Here is a 15,947-nt window from a genome sequence, read left to right as displayed (position 1 = left end):
CCAGGGAGGTGAGGATAGGGACCAGCACAAACGCCTGCCTCTGGCACCAGGGAGCCAAGTCTAACGAACCTCATCCCACAGACTCATGTGCTGTGAATTCATCCACATCCCCCCAGATCTCATCAACAGATGATTTTGAAAGTATTTTTAATTCTAGTAAAGAAACAAAATGACAAAAAACACCCCCAGAAGACCACACACCTCCCAACCATTGGCATTTCTTTCTGATGTAAAAGGTATGGTGAAAGAATCTGTTAGTCTCTCTTAAATGGCATAACCTGAGACAAATTTCCAAACACAGTGGGTGTAAAGGACTGAAAAGAACGTATTTATCTTCAAGCATGTTTACTCCCAAACAAAAATGGTAAATTGAACACCCATGTCTTGAAAGGATTGTTACAGAAGGTCTTACTGAAAAGTGATTATCTCTGTACATTCATAGGTCATAAGGAAGACTCATAGAAAAACACTTTACAAAAAGTGTGAGCTTTCACTACAAGGTGTGAAAACGAGATCCTTTGTAAATAACCTACATTGCTAGACTTCATAATAAAAATGCACAAGAAAACAACACAAAGGCTATAAAAACATAATTACATAACAATTGAGGACTTCTATACCTTATAAAAACATTTTTTCTCTCTCCTGCTAAATGTAAGTGGACTCTTGGGCCTAATTTTAGCAATCAATTACACTAATTAAGATAAAACCCTGATGGGAACACACACGCTTCTGCAAATTGAACACACAAACATAATAAGCACCGAGGCTGCAGAGCTCTGTCACAATTCAACTTTCTTGCTAAACTAAAAAAAAAAAAAAATCAGTTTCTGAAAACTTATTAAAGTATACTCTATTAAACATTAGAAAAATGAAGAAGTCACAGGAATGCAAGACTTCCTTCTGTGTGAAGAGAGGCAAACTTATTTCACGTGCATAAGTACAATAATCCTTCCTAGAAAGCCATGTCATCGCTTGATCTCTTGAACTAGGGTATTAAACTTCACTATACAAGTCAGGGGAAAACACTACTACCTTGTGCTTCTAACAAAAAATTCTCAATCATTTTGGCAATTTGCACAGTATGGCTGAGTTTGGAAGGGACCTCTGGAGGTCAGCTGGTTCAATCCCCTGCTCAAGCTGGGACAACCAGAGCAGGTTGCCAAGGACCATGTTCAGGTGGCTTTTGAAGATCTCCAAGTAGGGTAACTCAACAACCTCTGGGCAACTTGTGCCAGTGCTCCATCACCCACACAGTACGGAAGTGCTTCCTGATGTTCAGACAAACTCCTCTGTTCCAGTTTGTGCCCATGGACTCTTCTTCTGTCACTGAACACCACTGAAGAGAGCCTGGCTCAGTCTTCTTTGCATCCTTCTCTCAGCTATTTATTGATAAGAATTGATAAGAACCCCCTTGAACCTCCCCTTTGTCAGGCTAAATGGTCCCAGCTCTCTCAGCCTTTCCTCACAGACTAGGTGCTCTTTTCCTTCATCATCTTGGTGGGTTCTGTTGGACTCCATCCAGTACATCCATGTGCACCAGTAAAGTGGATAAACAGTGAGATATGTTAATCTATACTTTACGCTTGCTTATATTAACTAGCACACACCTATTCATTCAAAAAGAAAAGTACAGAGTTTGCCCAATCATTAGAACTTTGACACATTTTACTGTCTGACAACTAAAACTAGCTCCATAAACTTTTATTATATGCTGATACCCACTTCAAGAACGATCACCCAGCAAAGCAAATTTTAACAGCATGAGAAGATGGAAATCAAAATTCATGAACAGTCAGTCTTCAAAGTTTTCTGAACAAGTTCAATATTCACTAACTTGCCCCACCTTACTTTTCATGAACGTTTTTTTTACTGTTATAACACCTAAAACAAATTTCTCAACATAGGAGTAGAAAACTAGTAAGGTATTTGAACACCACCTCTACCTGAAGTAAATGTGCATAAAAACTAAGTTAAGTCAAAATTTAGTGGATGCAAGATAATAAATTTTTTCCATAACAGATAAAGTTTTCCTTTCAGTGTGGATGTCAGATATCAGCAATTCAGACATTTCATAATGGGAAAACAGAAGAGAAGAGGAACCGCTTCAGCTAATACAGCATATCCTTGCATTTTGCCCCTCAATGAAGTAAATCGTATGGGTATTATACAAAAGGGCACTGAACAATAAGAATTCATTCAAAGAAATTATTGAGCAATGCTTACAAGAATCATTCACACACCTAAACCCTTAAATACTTAAAGATTAAGTCTGTACAGGCTCTACATACCAGTGATGCAAGCATGGTTATATGCGTTACACCAATGTAGCTAATAAATCTCTTAAAACAAACAAAAAAACATACATTCTATTGCTCCAATATTTTGAACTCAGCTATCAGATACTTCTGAATCAGAGAGTAAGAACTCAGTGTCCCAAAATAATCCTGCTGACAACCATAAAACTGTCATCTATAGCCACTTCAGGCAGCAGTAACTTCACTAATTGCTATTTAGTTTTAGTTTCATAGTATTGATTCCTTTGGAAGTTTGAGCTTCATAAGAACACGCTGATGCCATCCAACTGAATATAAAGTGCTATTTATTTAAATCAATACCTTAGAGCCAATTTTCCCGTAGCTAAGCTTATCTAAGAATGTAAGCTGCATTTTTGGCAGTTCTGCTTTGGGTTAAAGAATAAAGCCTTCAGTAAATTAGCCTTTAATAGGTTTTAAAGTTTTAGTTTTATAATAATCCTTTGAATAAAAAAACTCCACAACACTCAAGGCATTTGTGATGATCTGGTATGCTGCCCTCTCATGCAGAGACCACATAGATGGGGATGATTTCCACTAAAGGCAAAGAAAAATCAGTAATCTAACACCAGTCTCATGTCCTCACTGCATTAATGACACTCGTGACACTGAAGCGTTCAGGAAGACAGTGTTACAATTACGAAGCTACCCCATACAAAATAATTTACTAAAATATTCTGCAAATACTGGCATTCACAATTATGTCTGGAACAATGATGCAGACAGGACAACTTGAAAAACTATCAGCACATTTGCCCCAAACCCTGGCATTCTTGCCCTGTTGCAAAATTATGTGTCAAGACTTCACTTGTTGTTTCCACAGACCACTGCTAGAAGTTACAGTATGAATGCTGGCTGGGATGGATCTTGTTTTTCTATGAGAAAATCCAAAGACATGAAAATCCAGGGGAGGAAAAAGGGAAGAGTCTAGAACTGTGTGATATGGAGAGACGCTCCCAACTGGAGAAACTTGAGTAGTTTTTCATTGAAGCAATAATCACAAGAATAACAAAGCTCACTTATCTGAAATTTCCTGCCTGTATTAAAGCAGAATGCCCTGTCAATGAACAAGGCTAAGATGACAAAATTGAGACGGCAAGATCGCTAAGTGGTTGCACGGCTCAGTGCCAATATCATCATATCTATATGCCCCTCAGGAAGCTGCTGCTGTCATTACATAGTTTTTCAGATCAAAGAGGTCAGCCAAATGGTGACAGTAAATAATAAAAGCTGTGATCCACTGGTAGAGATAAATTCTGTATCCTCTGTATGACAGGGATAGAGAAAGAAAAGAGTATGGTCTCTATTCAGGTGAAAGAAATTATAAAAATTAAACTGAAAATATAAGTAGAAATTGAAAACAACCTAGTTTTATATATCTGCCTTGTAAGCAACAGCAAAAAGCAGCCAAATCTGCAGATGAAACTTCTAATGTCACTGTGAAGTGCCACAGCTGTAAGAACAGCACGCCGTTCTACTCAGGTCTCATTGCAATTGCAGCTGCCCTAAGAAACAGCCTGGTTAGCAGAAGAGATTTCAGTTGAGAAAACTCATCCAGATCCTAGCCATGAAATTGTGGAATTAAGACTAGGATTAGAAATTTAGTGTCCCACTTACACATGGGAGCTTTTGTGCTCTGACAAATATGAGAGTCTCAAAATATATTAGAATGCACGCCACTAATGTCATCTGACACAAATAATGCTACTGTTTCAGCAGTATTTTCTTGATGTCTATTTTAAATTAGTGTTATTAGTGTTATTTTTATAGTTTTTATTTGTAGTTTTATTAGTGTAATTATATTTATAATTTATATTTATAATTAGTGGTATTTTTCCAGGTGTAATAGGTGACATTATGAGGAAAATACTAGATCCTTTCTATTAAAAAGGAGATTAGACTACTCTCTACTAGGATAAGTCAGCAAACTCAATTTATAGAAGATGGGAAGTTTCAGCTTTCTTTATGCAAACAAAACAAGGCACAACTTCACCTGGAACAGCTTTTGCTCATTCTCTTTAGAAGAGCCAAAAGCATCTGAAGATCAGCACTGTGAATTAGTCAGTGCACAGCAAGGTGCTTGAGCAGGGGGTTGGACCAGATGACCTCCAGAGGCCCCTTCCAACCTCAGCCAGTCTGCGATTGTGTGATTCTGTTTGCACATGAAACAAAGTAAGGAAGTACACAAAAGGTATGTACAGATAAGGAACAGCCTGCAGAAGTTAAACCATGCACTTTTAATTTAAAGAACAACGGGCTATTCAAGAAGAGTTAGAACAAAAAATGGGACATGACTTCAAGATTTTACACAGAGCACAATGTATAAAAGGATCCAAATAATTGCAAAAAATGGAGAATAGATTTAGAATAGATCTAAATACAAGGAAATAATTTTAGTCAACTGTTGCAGGAAGAACAGCCGAAGTCACGGCACACACCAATATGGTCAGATCATGCTCTCTTTATTACCCAAACAGCCTGATTTTTATAACAATCTAGCAGGGCGTACAGCGTCTCACACAAGACTGGTCGAAAGCACTCAAACAACTGCAAGAAAACAACCCCATCTGCAAGAAAACAACCCCCTTGTGGTAGCAGTCACGTAGATCTTGTCCTTGAAGAAATGCCAGCTGCTTGCAACAATATTTTTAATTCCTCAATTGAACATCAAGGCAATTCCTCATAGTCATCCTGGTAGCTTGGTTTGCTGAGCTGTGGCAAGTCATGGCCTCCTTGCTGTTTCAAAAATTCCTCCACAGTCAACCCATCACACAGCTACAGTACCTAAATGCAACTGTTATGGAGATGCTGCTGACTCTCTTCATTTCCCAGCTCAAGAAGAAGTGTCAGGACCTCAGATTATCTCAACATTTTTTTTCAACTAATAAATAAAAAGAATCCCCAGAGAAATGGGCAAGTGTAATCAAGAGGTCTGACATGACTGCAAGTCAATTAACAAAAGTTTTCTAACATAGCTTTCAAAGTACCACCTCAGTATAATGGCTGCAACGAAGTACATTGTAAATCTGCAATAAAAGCATTGTACAGTCAACATTACCAATAAGTAGGAATGGATGGGGATACTTTGCATAATGGCAAAGCCTGCAGATATGATATTAGAGGACAGGGCAGAGGCAAAAAATAAAAATGCAAGTGACATTGAAGTGCCTGGCTTCAGCAATACCGGCAGAGACCTGAAAATAATAAACCATGCTGAACTTCTCTCTGTTCTGTGCCAACCAGGCTCTCCATGTTCTTGATGACTTCTTACCTCAGACACCTGCGTTTTAATCACAAGTAAAGAGAAATACCAGGACTCTTGCAACAGGATGCTCTCTCCAACTCCAGCACATACCAGAGGGTTCTGCAGGGCCCTGTCAAGGTTGCAGGCTATTGTCCAGACACCCGCCTTAAATTCTTCTACTCACTAGCATACACAGCTGTTGTTCCTGTAGATACCATACTGTCTAACTGTGAAGCCATCTAATATGGTCTTTCAGGCAAAGTTGGGTAGACTAAAAACACTACTAATGCAGAATTTTGTCTGGGAATTGAATTGTCACCTTTAAAGCCAATAAAATACATTTTGGAAATGCAAGTCTTTGCGCTTTAAAGTTCAGCTGAACTTAGAAATCAAAAGAGTATTGGAGATATTATGCAGCATTCATTTTCTAGTCAGCCCGACAGGTTAGCCCAGCAGGTACTCCAAACTGTGCTGACACCTTACTTGAAAGAAGCTCCTCTGACGACTGTTCTCATGCCTCACAGAGGTTCTCCTTGAGCTGCTCTGCACATTATTTTCTTCTCCACCACCCCTCCGAGCACTTGTTACGTGCATTCTGTGCGATGACGGAAAAAAAAGCAAGGTTCCAAGATTATGCTTTCTAATTTTACACTGAGAAGTTCTTGCCCTAAGGAAGCATTTGATTACTAAGATTTTTTCATCAGAAGAAAAACAACCCCACAACTTAAAAAAACAAAAACAAAAACAAAAAAAAAACAACTGCAGATACTTTCTTGAACAATCCCATAACATCACAGTGACTCTAGCATTTTACTTGGAACCTGAGCATATAAAACATCAGCCACTCTTTCAAACGGTGTCAGAAAAATACCAGCCTCCTGAACAAAAGCTGCAACACTGTTCACATGCCAATTACTCAGAGCAATCAACTGGCAAGTCTGGTCACTGGGTTTAACCTTTAGTGCCAACTCAACCATGTTAGTCGGGCAAATTGCAGCAAGTATATCTGATTTTCTCTGAGTTTTGACAGAGCTTCTAAATTTTATCATTGCTTCTTACCATCAGCAAATTAAGAGACAACAAATTATTGGATATAGATTACCTGTTCTCCATAGTTTTCCTTTGTCACTTGAAATTGAATTGCTATGATGCAATTTAGGTCAAGTCATACCTTACATCCATTTGAAAATAATCCAAGGCAGCAGCCATTAGTGATTCTTAGTGGAAACAGGCAAATCACCCAGGAACCCCAACGCCTAAAGTAATGCCTTCAAGTTTTCCAAGTCATGCCTATGGTCTTTGCTTTTAAAGCTGCAGAAATTTGCAACTTTTGGGATCAAATCAACCATTTAGTCCGACATATCCGTTCAATAGGGACATTCTGTTAAATAAAATGGCTTCATTCCACTTGATTTGAAGAAAGAGTTTGGGAGAAATTGTATTCCTCTGGTTCCCAGAGACTGCAAATCCTCTCAGCAATGCAAGCAGAGTGAAGTTTTGCTCCACTACCACAAAGCCTACAACACCTGCAGTAGCAACATTTTTTTTTTTTTTTTTCCTCCAGAGAGAGCATAATAAATCAAAACTAGGAATGTTCAGGTATCTCACAGCTTGGGATACAGATGGTCAGATTTCATTTACTACTTTCAGAAGTTTTGAGCTTGAACCAGGAGATTCACATTCACTTTTCCAACTGATCAATCAGTTGTAATATACTTACTTATTTGGGATGTATTTTCAACCTGAAAGCAGCTGATATTTTACATTAGAAGAGAAAAACATTTACTCAGATTTCTCTAGAGAGTAGCACTGAATATAATCAGCATTCATAACCTTTCTGTTCTTGATTCTACATCTATAAAATTCTACATCATTAAAAAGATATAATCATTTCCAGTCAACATTCAAGAGCTTAAAAGCATGCTGAGTTTCAGAAGAAAACATCTAACAATTTAAGTACTGAAATCAGAATCTATTAGGTGAGGTCAATCAGTGAGATTTATGAATAGCTTGTAATCATTTTAACTCAACTCTAATCATTTCAAGTATGCACCCACATTCTTTGAGGACCAGTTCTGGAATTTTGAATACAAATAAAGGGTATTTATTAGTAAACTAAACTTTAACCAACTGAACACATGAACATGTTTCTGCATCCTTCTTGTTCCTCTAAACTTTAAGCACCCATTCAAATAGCAACCATACATAATATTTCAGAGCCTTACTTTCAGTTGTAAGTTTGTGTTTTTTTTTAAACTGATGTCTCTATTTTGCTTTTGGTTCTGCATACACAGGGTTTGTATATAGCTAACTAATGCAATACAATTCTGGATGATGCTACGCTATGTACAAAGCCAGTACAAATTTTACCTGCTGAATAAAATTTTTCAGAAATATAAAACTGTAAGAATACAGTAATATAATGATATATTAATCCTTAATACCTGTAAGAGTAACAGCAGTAAAATGCTTGATTCTTTATTGTTTTCTCAGAGTACAGGTTTGAAGTTAGAGGTGGAACTTGATGCAAAGAAATAATAAAATAAGGCAAAGTATTATTTTTCCTTGCATTATTTTTTTTTCAAATAAAAAATAAAATAATGCTGTATAATAGGCTGAGCTGAAGGAACAGCAAGCTTAAAGATGTTGATAGACAAGCTCTAGCAAATCTTGTTGTAGCAGATTAAGTTACTATCCTCAGCTGTAGACTCTGCTCCCGTCAGAAGTCACTGATCCCAAAAGCAGAACTGGCAGAAAGGAATGTGTGATGACACCTCAGCTACATCAGTACTAAGACTGGCATCTTTGATCGGGTCCTCTTCCTCAGACATTACACTATGAGCTTCAACAACTGAGGCGGCACGCACTTTTGCCATTTCTGCAAGAGACGAAATACAGCAGACGAGCTGAATGAACATGAAAAGGTAAAAGAGGAAAAAAGACAAACCATCAAACCTGGCAAGATTTCCCAGAGCTATAGCTGTAAGCTAAATTGCTTGTAAAGTAACTAGAATCAGATGTGCCACTTGTCACAAAGTCATTCAAGAAAATAAATACCAAAAAGTGAGGAAAAGTATCATATAAACTGTTAAGCAATTAGTTATTAAGTTGAACGGGCACTGATTAGTCGTATTGTGTACTTTAAAGGCTGAATATTGAACTTCAAATTAGCTTTAAGAAATGAAGAACTGAAGTCTTGCATGGAATTTTAATTATCACTTTAAGTCCTACCTACAGAAGTTATAAACAGCTCCAACACACACAATACCAAAAGAACAGTGTTAAATAACCTTCTAAGATTTGACAAGTGTGCACTTAAGTGGGAACAAAAAATAGTCTACATTTACTACTCAGTCACTTAGGTATGCAGCTGCATTCATTAAATATTTGTATAGAAAAGACTTCAAAAATATTGACAGAAGGAGAACTGTATGAAGTTCTCACCAACAGAAGTCTAAAAGTGGCCATGGGGAAGAAGTATACAAAAGCCGGTTTGCAACTCAAGTTAAAAAACCGTACACCAGAGTAAAGACATCAAGATTTCTGCACAGCTGCAATATTATGTTTTCTGTCATCTTTATGCCTTTCCTGATAGATTTAGCATTTTGTTGGCTGGCTGTCACTCACACTACACAAAGAATAGCAAATAGACGCTATCGTTAAAGAAACCTTTCTCGCCAGTTCTACAGAAACTAGGAGTCCCGATTTTATTACTCTTCACAGACAGCATCCCACCACACACTTGCTAAAAATTATTTCTTGAGCTCCTGACACTGACCTACCCTGCTCCCCATACTACTAGATACTAGTCATTATGTCCCATTAAAAAGCAATAATCTTGTTTAACTTTCTTCTTGCAATTTTCCACAGAAAGAGAAGGGATGACATTGAATGTATCAAAGCTGTAGAGGCAGGTAAGAGAATACAAGCATCAGAAGATCTAAATAACATAGACAGCACTGCAGAATGAAATGCTAAATATAGCTATGGTTTTACAGGCCAATCCAACCTTAAGACTCAAGGCAACAAGTCAATGGGAAAGAGAAAGCAAAAGGTCATAAGACTTATCAGAGCATAGGAATGCTGTGATTCAACACAGAACCCTTTGTTTCCTTGTCAATATTGTCTGTCTTGCCTATTTAGACTCAGCTCTCAGAAAGACTCATGTTTGAAGGTCTGCAGATTTACAGAGCGCAAGAAAATTAAAACCGGAAAAGCTGTCAAAAACAGCAGCGGCAAAAATACAATGCCACAAGAAATCGGAAAGAGCTAAGGAAAAGCAATATATCAGGAGCATTCAGTATGGATTAAGTGACTACCCCCTAACAGCAATAGAGTTACTACTCTAAACAAGACATTGATATCGAAGTAGAAAGTATAAACTCCAGATTTCTTCATAAGCAATAAGCCAAAATAACTTAACTGCCACTTCAGAACATCACATAACCAGATGCAGAATTTGCTTTTTCAGCCAAGGAAGAGCTCTCAGTTGCACTTCATTTTGACCTCTCCTTACTTGAAAATTGGCAAAAACTTAAAGAAAGTAGTAACCTACAAAATATGTCGAAACAACCAGCCTTGAATAGCTTTCACCTATTCTGTTATCTTAAACCCACCCTCAGGATATTTTCGTTTGGGAGGAAGGATAAATGCCATTTACTTGTTGCATTCCTAACTTTATTTGGGATACACTTTCAGCCCTTAATCTTTTCATCTTGCTTGATAGGCCAAAGATGAAAGAAGAAATTTAAGAAAGCTAAAAGGTAAAAAGTGTCTATCAAACTCTCTAGAAACCTCAGATTGCCACTTCCCTCCTCTTTCCACTGAAGTCAAGTAATCGGCCTCTTCAGCATCCTAGTTAGTAGACATCATAACAGCTTGAAGCAATCTGCTTTGTCAGGAAGCAATGGATGACAAAGCCCTGAGAGATGATCTCAGCACACACAACGTTCTACAAACCCACAAGAATCAAGGTGATAGTTCAGGAGAAAAAGCCCACTCACCTGGTAAGGACTTTGTTTCAAACAGATTTTTATTGCTGTTTATAGCTCTTAAAAAAATCACAATATGAAACAAACTATTCCACTGGTCAAAACCCAAACACTACGGGGCTCACAAGTCATTTACCCAGCCCAACAAACAAGACAATGCCAAGCTGATCAGCTTTTACCTCATTTACTCTAAGAGACTGGGTTAATTCCTCCCTGTAAGTAATTAGGTTACTAATATAGAACACATCTTGACTACTGGAAAAAATGAAATGGTACAGGCTTGCATTATGTTACATTATCCTGCAACAACAGTCACCACCTTTAAAGACACATATCTGGTTCAATTTCCACTCACTTTCCCACATTTGCAAGTTTCTAACAGTATTCAAACAGAATGTAAATGCCATTGCAGAGTGCCACTAAGCAGTTCCATCACTGCTTGATCCCACAGGCTGCAGAAAGCACATGATGTCCACTAATACTGTATTCTCCCACTAACACAGGCCTAAGTTTGTCTGCTGACATCATATACCTTCTCAGGCATTGGGGTAGGATATACATGTGTTCTCCTAGCTAATGTAAGACTTGCAGCTCTAACATTTTTTTCTTACAAAAGCAGCTTTAATTTTCTTAGCCAAGGTGCACTGCATTAATCCATGCTTAGTCTATCTCCAGCTGCATTAACAGACAAATCAGGGCCAATTTGATTGAAGATGGTAACACCATGGGTGACCACAAGTTCTCCATCAGGACACTGCGTGATCTGACATCAAGGTCAAGCCTTAGCTTTAACTGCAGAGGTTTCACATTCTACAGAAAAAGTTGTCATACCTGCTGTATTGAAAAATTTAGCAACCAAATACCGCAACTGCCATGAAGAAAAAGATGCTTCCCTCCCTAGATTTCTCCCCTGCCTCACCAAAGACCAGCTCCTAAATAGCTGACAAATAGAGAAGCAGTTACCAAGGCATACCACCTTCATTATCCTTGACTGTGAAGATCATCCCAGTTCAAATACTTGTTTTTTTCACTTGAATAGCTGGATGAGAGCTGACTTGACTGATCTCTCTACCACTCAGAGACCAAGATTTAGCTACTGGGAAATGGACAGGTGAAGGGAAACATCAAGGGAAGCCCTTTTTCTTAATGGTGTTTTTACCAAGGCATCATTCCAGGTACATTTTACCTGCCTTTCAGCCTTGAACATGACAAACTTTACACTTTGTTACTCCTTCCTATACACCTCATTAAGTGCAAATCACTCATATGCCAACATACTGCTAAGAATAGCTCATACATGTATCACTGGCAGTATTTATGATATACTATTGAAATGAGAAGTGACTCTTAGGCAGTGGTATACACTGCCCCACCCTTTGATCACATGCATTTGTAATCAGAACTCCACAACTAATCAACTCAACACTACTAGTGCTAAATGAATACTTCTTTTCCAGCCTCTCCTTTCTGACTGAATACACCATTACATTCGGAAACAGAATAGGAATGCATACATTGGCCTCCCAACAGCCATTGCCAGGTCAAAGAGCAGTTGCTGAGGCTGTACTGGCACTTCCTGATTATGGAGGTTTTTAGGTTTGGCACATTAACACTTCAGAGAGCATGAAGATACCACTGAACAACTCAACACTATGAAAATCAGGCAATTCACGCTGACTTTTCATGCAACAGTTGATGCAAATACACAGCTACACATTGTAGATACTAACATGCGCTCTGACTGTACAGTATTTGAGTACCCTTAATAACTTTTGTAAAGGACCCCATACTTCTATCACTTTTAACATATCCTTATCGGATATCAGCTCTGGTTCTGAACTATTTTATCTCCCCAAAACTTTTGAGAATCTCTGAATCACCTCTTATGGCCAAATGATCCAGTATGACCTCTCCACAGCTTCCCCAGATGAATCCTCCAGTGGAAGCCAAGGATAAAATTTTTAGTTTATCTTATTTTTCTGGAAAAAAATAACTTTTTTTTCCCCCAGAATTTCCATCAAATACCTCTCTTCTTTAGAATTCTGAGAGAGTTCATCTTCTATGCTGATAAAGCATAGCAAATCCAGAATACTAAAGTATGTGATTATCAACCACAAGCTGCACTGTCACACATGCCAATTGTCAGGCCTCTTCTCTAATCCTAGAGAAGAAATTCAAAATATGAAAGAATTGAGTGAACTAAAATCAAGTACTAAAATTGTTAGCATAAAATCACATTAACTATTCCATACTCAGCATTTTTCTTAAGCCAATTATGGCCTACCAGAACAGAATCATGATGCAATAGGCAAATCAATTCGGAAAACACAAGGCATAGAGCTGATCTTTATGTAACAGATAGTAATTACGCATATGTTGAAATAATTACATTTTTGTATCTATTTATTTAGCACTTTATAAGAACATAGAAACTGATCCACGAGATAATCTAAATGCCATGCTTCCTACAACACTTAGCCCACAAATAAGCCACCCAGCTCCCCTCTGCAACAGAAAGGGCACACTGGAGATGCTGTTTGAATGTCTGACTCAACATTGGGACGAACTGCCAAAGTCAGCCATGAATACTCCTAAAGAGAAAGCTTAGAAACAATTCCCCAGAATTTAACGTCATGATAGGAAATACACCTCTTCATTGTTCATCACCAGGTCTGCAAAGCAGAAGACTTGGGTTCAAGGCATCAATCTGTACCCAATCATGCTTCCTGCCAGCCCCTCCCTGGGCTCGCTCCCTTCCCAAGTATCACTGCCTGGGATTGAAACCGGCTGGCACCCGGCAGCATCTCGCAGCCCAGCGGCCTGGCAGTCAGGGCATTCCCTTGGGAACTAACAGATGTGGGTTTTAAGACCCCTCATACAGCACAGGTATTTGAATACAAATCTCAACATACTCACAATGCACTAAAACCTATCACCCATCTGTTACAAAAGGCGATATCACAGCCTTTTTCTGGGAAAAAAAAGCATGCAAGATCAGGCCTGTCTTTTTGCATTTCCTGCTACAGAGCATAGAGGCATTCCTTGTACAGTTCTGCATTACTAACAGTATCTTTTTGCTTTCTAATTAAACTGATGCAAACTTTTAGAGTCACAGCATTTTTTACTTCCCACACAGCTATGCATTAGTGGGCAATTAGACACCCCTGCAGCTTGAAACAACTCCTTACCAATAGATACACACAGTTTATCACTTGTGTTTAAGGAAAATCAAAACTATTTTTCAAATATCCTGATGTATAAACTACTTATCTAGTTAATTTTCCTCTTTTTGCTTGGAGCTTTCCTTCACATTTTACAGTGAGCTACACTTAAAACATTTTATCATATAGCTAAGTTGGGAGTGCAGGAAGGAGGATGCATACATAAAATACTTCTTCTGTCACAAACGCTGAAGAAAAGCAAGTTCTGAACCAGGTAATTACATTAGAAGAAACATTTTGCCAGCGTATCCAATTTTATACCAGAAAACTCACTAGGAAACAGTTTACGCTATCACAGACGTACCAGCAAGCCTTTTCAAATATATAAATGCCTCTCTAACCATTAATAAAAGGAAAACAATAGAACAGTATTTAATTAATATTTACAAGAAGTCTTGAGGCTTTCTGATGAATGACCAAAGCAGTAATTACTGTTCCAAATACCGTAACATCAGGCCTTCCTGCAACACTACCCATAGCATCGAGTACTTAAAAAGAATAGAATATAAGCCAGTTGCCAGACCATTTAAGAACTTGACACATATGAACACCGATCCTGTTATTTACAAAGTAACAGACTGAGCTTAGCCTTCAGAATTTCTACAGCCTAATATTGTGAAAGAATGCAGATAATCAAGACAGCAAACTAGAAAAAAAAAGTGAGTACCTGAAACTGGTAGTTACAACTATCAGTATTTGATGATAAGACTCGGTCTTTGACAAAACATCCCAACAGAATTTACATCTAAGAATGCCGTAGGATTTTTAGAAGACTGCCACTTCAACCTGTGCCAAGAGATTTTAATTAAAAAGCACCATATGAAGTGTTATGAAAATGTAATTATTTACATGAAAACCGTACAGATCCACATGAACCTCAGCCTACATTAGAGCCTTCTGAGTCCATAACCCTCGGTAGGGATGCCAAGCTCCAGCTGCGTTTTTAGTGCTTGTACCTCGCATTGTTGTGGTAATGAAAGACACCCGACACCCCTCAATGGCCCCAGGAACTCCTGCAAATTCCTGAGGAAACTAAATCAGGCTCGTGAAGAAATATTTCTATTTACATTACAAAGTCAGTTCAGATCTCTTGAAAGAAATGTTAACAACATCTAAGTAAAGCTCTCATCTTTACCATCACCATAATCTATCCAGCAAAAATGCCGGTCCGTAGCTATTCCGTACCTTGAGCACTGGAAGGATGTAAAGTCTGCAAGCATTACTTTGAGAGGAGTTACGTGACCACGTATTAACTCTGAGCTCTGTGCTGCTGTATTAACAGCAATGGCAATTGAATGTACCATTCGAGAAAGCTGTTTCCCAAAGCGCTGCAAATTAAGCACTGGATGCCTTGTTAAACCACGTACCACACCAGCCATTAGCTAACCTTTTAAGGCATAAAATACAGAGGGTGCTTGGATCACAGTTACATTTTTTTTAGTAACAACTCTAAGATGACCGCAAGAGAAATCAAGAAGATGCAGTGTTCGTGAAAACTCCGCGGGCAGATTAAGAAGGAAAGCTCGCAGGCTCAGATGGCCGCGTAGCCAGAGCCAACGGAGGAGCTGCTCTTTCTGAGGGCGCAGGCAAAGCCCCGCAGTCCCGCTGCTCCCGGGGCAGGCTCCCCTCGCCCCGCGGCTCGCAGCACCCCCACAGCCGCTCCCACCGCCACCGCGGGGCCTCCCCTCGCCCGGCCCGGCCCGGCAGGACGGGGACAACCGGGCAGCCCGGCCCGAGCCGCCGCGGGGCACCCGTGCGGGCAGGACCCGGCCGCGGGCCGCGCTCACCGTGCGTGCTGCAGCCGCCGCCGCCCCGCTCCCCGCCGAGTCGCCCGGCCGCGGCCGCGGCCCCCTCAGCGCCGCGCAGCCGCCGCCGAAGCCCGGCCCGGCCCCGCCCGCTCCCAGCGCAGGCGCGGGGCGGCCCCCGCAGGGATGGCGGGGGCGGGGCCGGGCCGCCCTCAGGCGCGCGCCCCCTGCTGGCCGCGCGAGGCGGGGCCGCTCCCAACGGTCGCTTGCAACGGTCGCCCCCAACGGTCGCTGCCAACGGCCGCTGAGGGGTGGGCGTCGTGTCGTGGCGTGTCGCCCGCCTGCTCTCGTGGCTGCCGCTGTCGTGACAGGAATGTGGCGTGTAAGCGCACCTAGCCTGCTGTCTGCAGCGTGAGCGCTGACAGGTGGAA

At 39.9% G+C, this 15,947-nt stretch overlaps 1 protein-coding gene across 1 annotated transcript in view; it reads right to left on the bottom strand.

The window, feature by feature from the left end:
* PALS1 (protein associated with LIN7 1, MAGUK p55 family member) overlaps nucleotides 1-15,660 on the bottom strand; it is a 49,380-nt gene extending 33,720 nt beyond the window's left edge. Inside the window, exon 1 of the mRNA XM_084288361.1 lies at nucleotides 15,559-15,660. The gene's annotated coding sequence lies outside the window, so the exon portion shown is untranslated. The remainder of the gene's footprint in view (nucleotides 1-15,558) is intronic.
* Between the last annotated feature and the right edge of the window lie 287 nt (nucleotides 15,661-15,947).

Source organism: Netta rufina (genome assembly GCF_964035555.1).
Source record: "Netta rufina genome assembly, chromosome: 5".
Classification (NCBI taxonomy): Eukaryota; Metazoa; Chordata; class Aves; order Anseriformes; family Anatidae; genus Netta; species Netta rufina.
The sequence above is the reverse complement of the archived record's forward strand: the minus strand, read 5'-3'. Positions and strand labels throughout refer to the sequence as shown.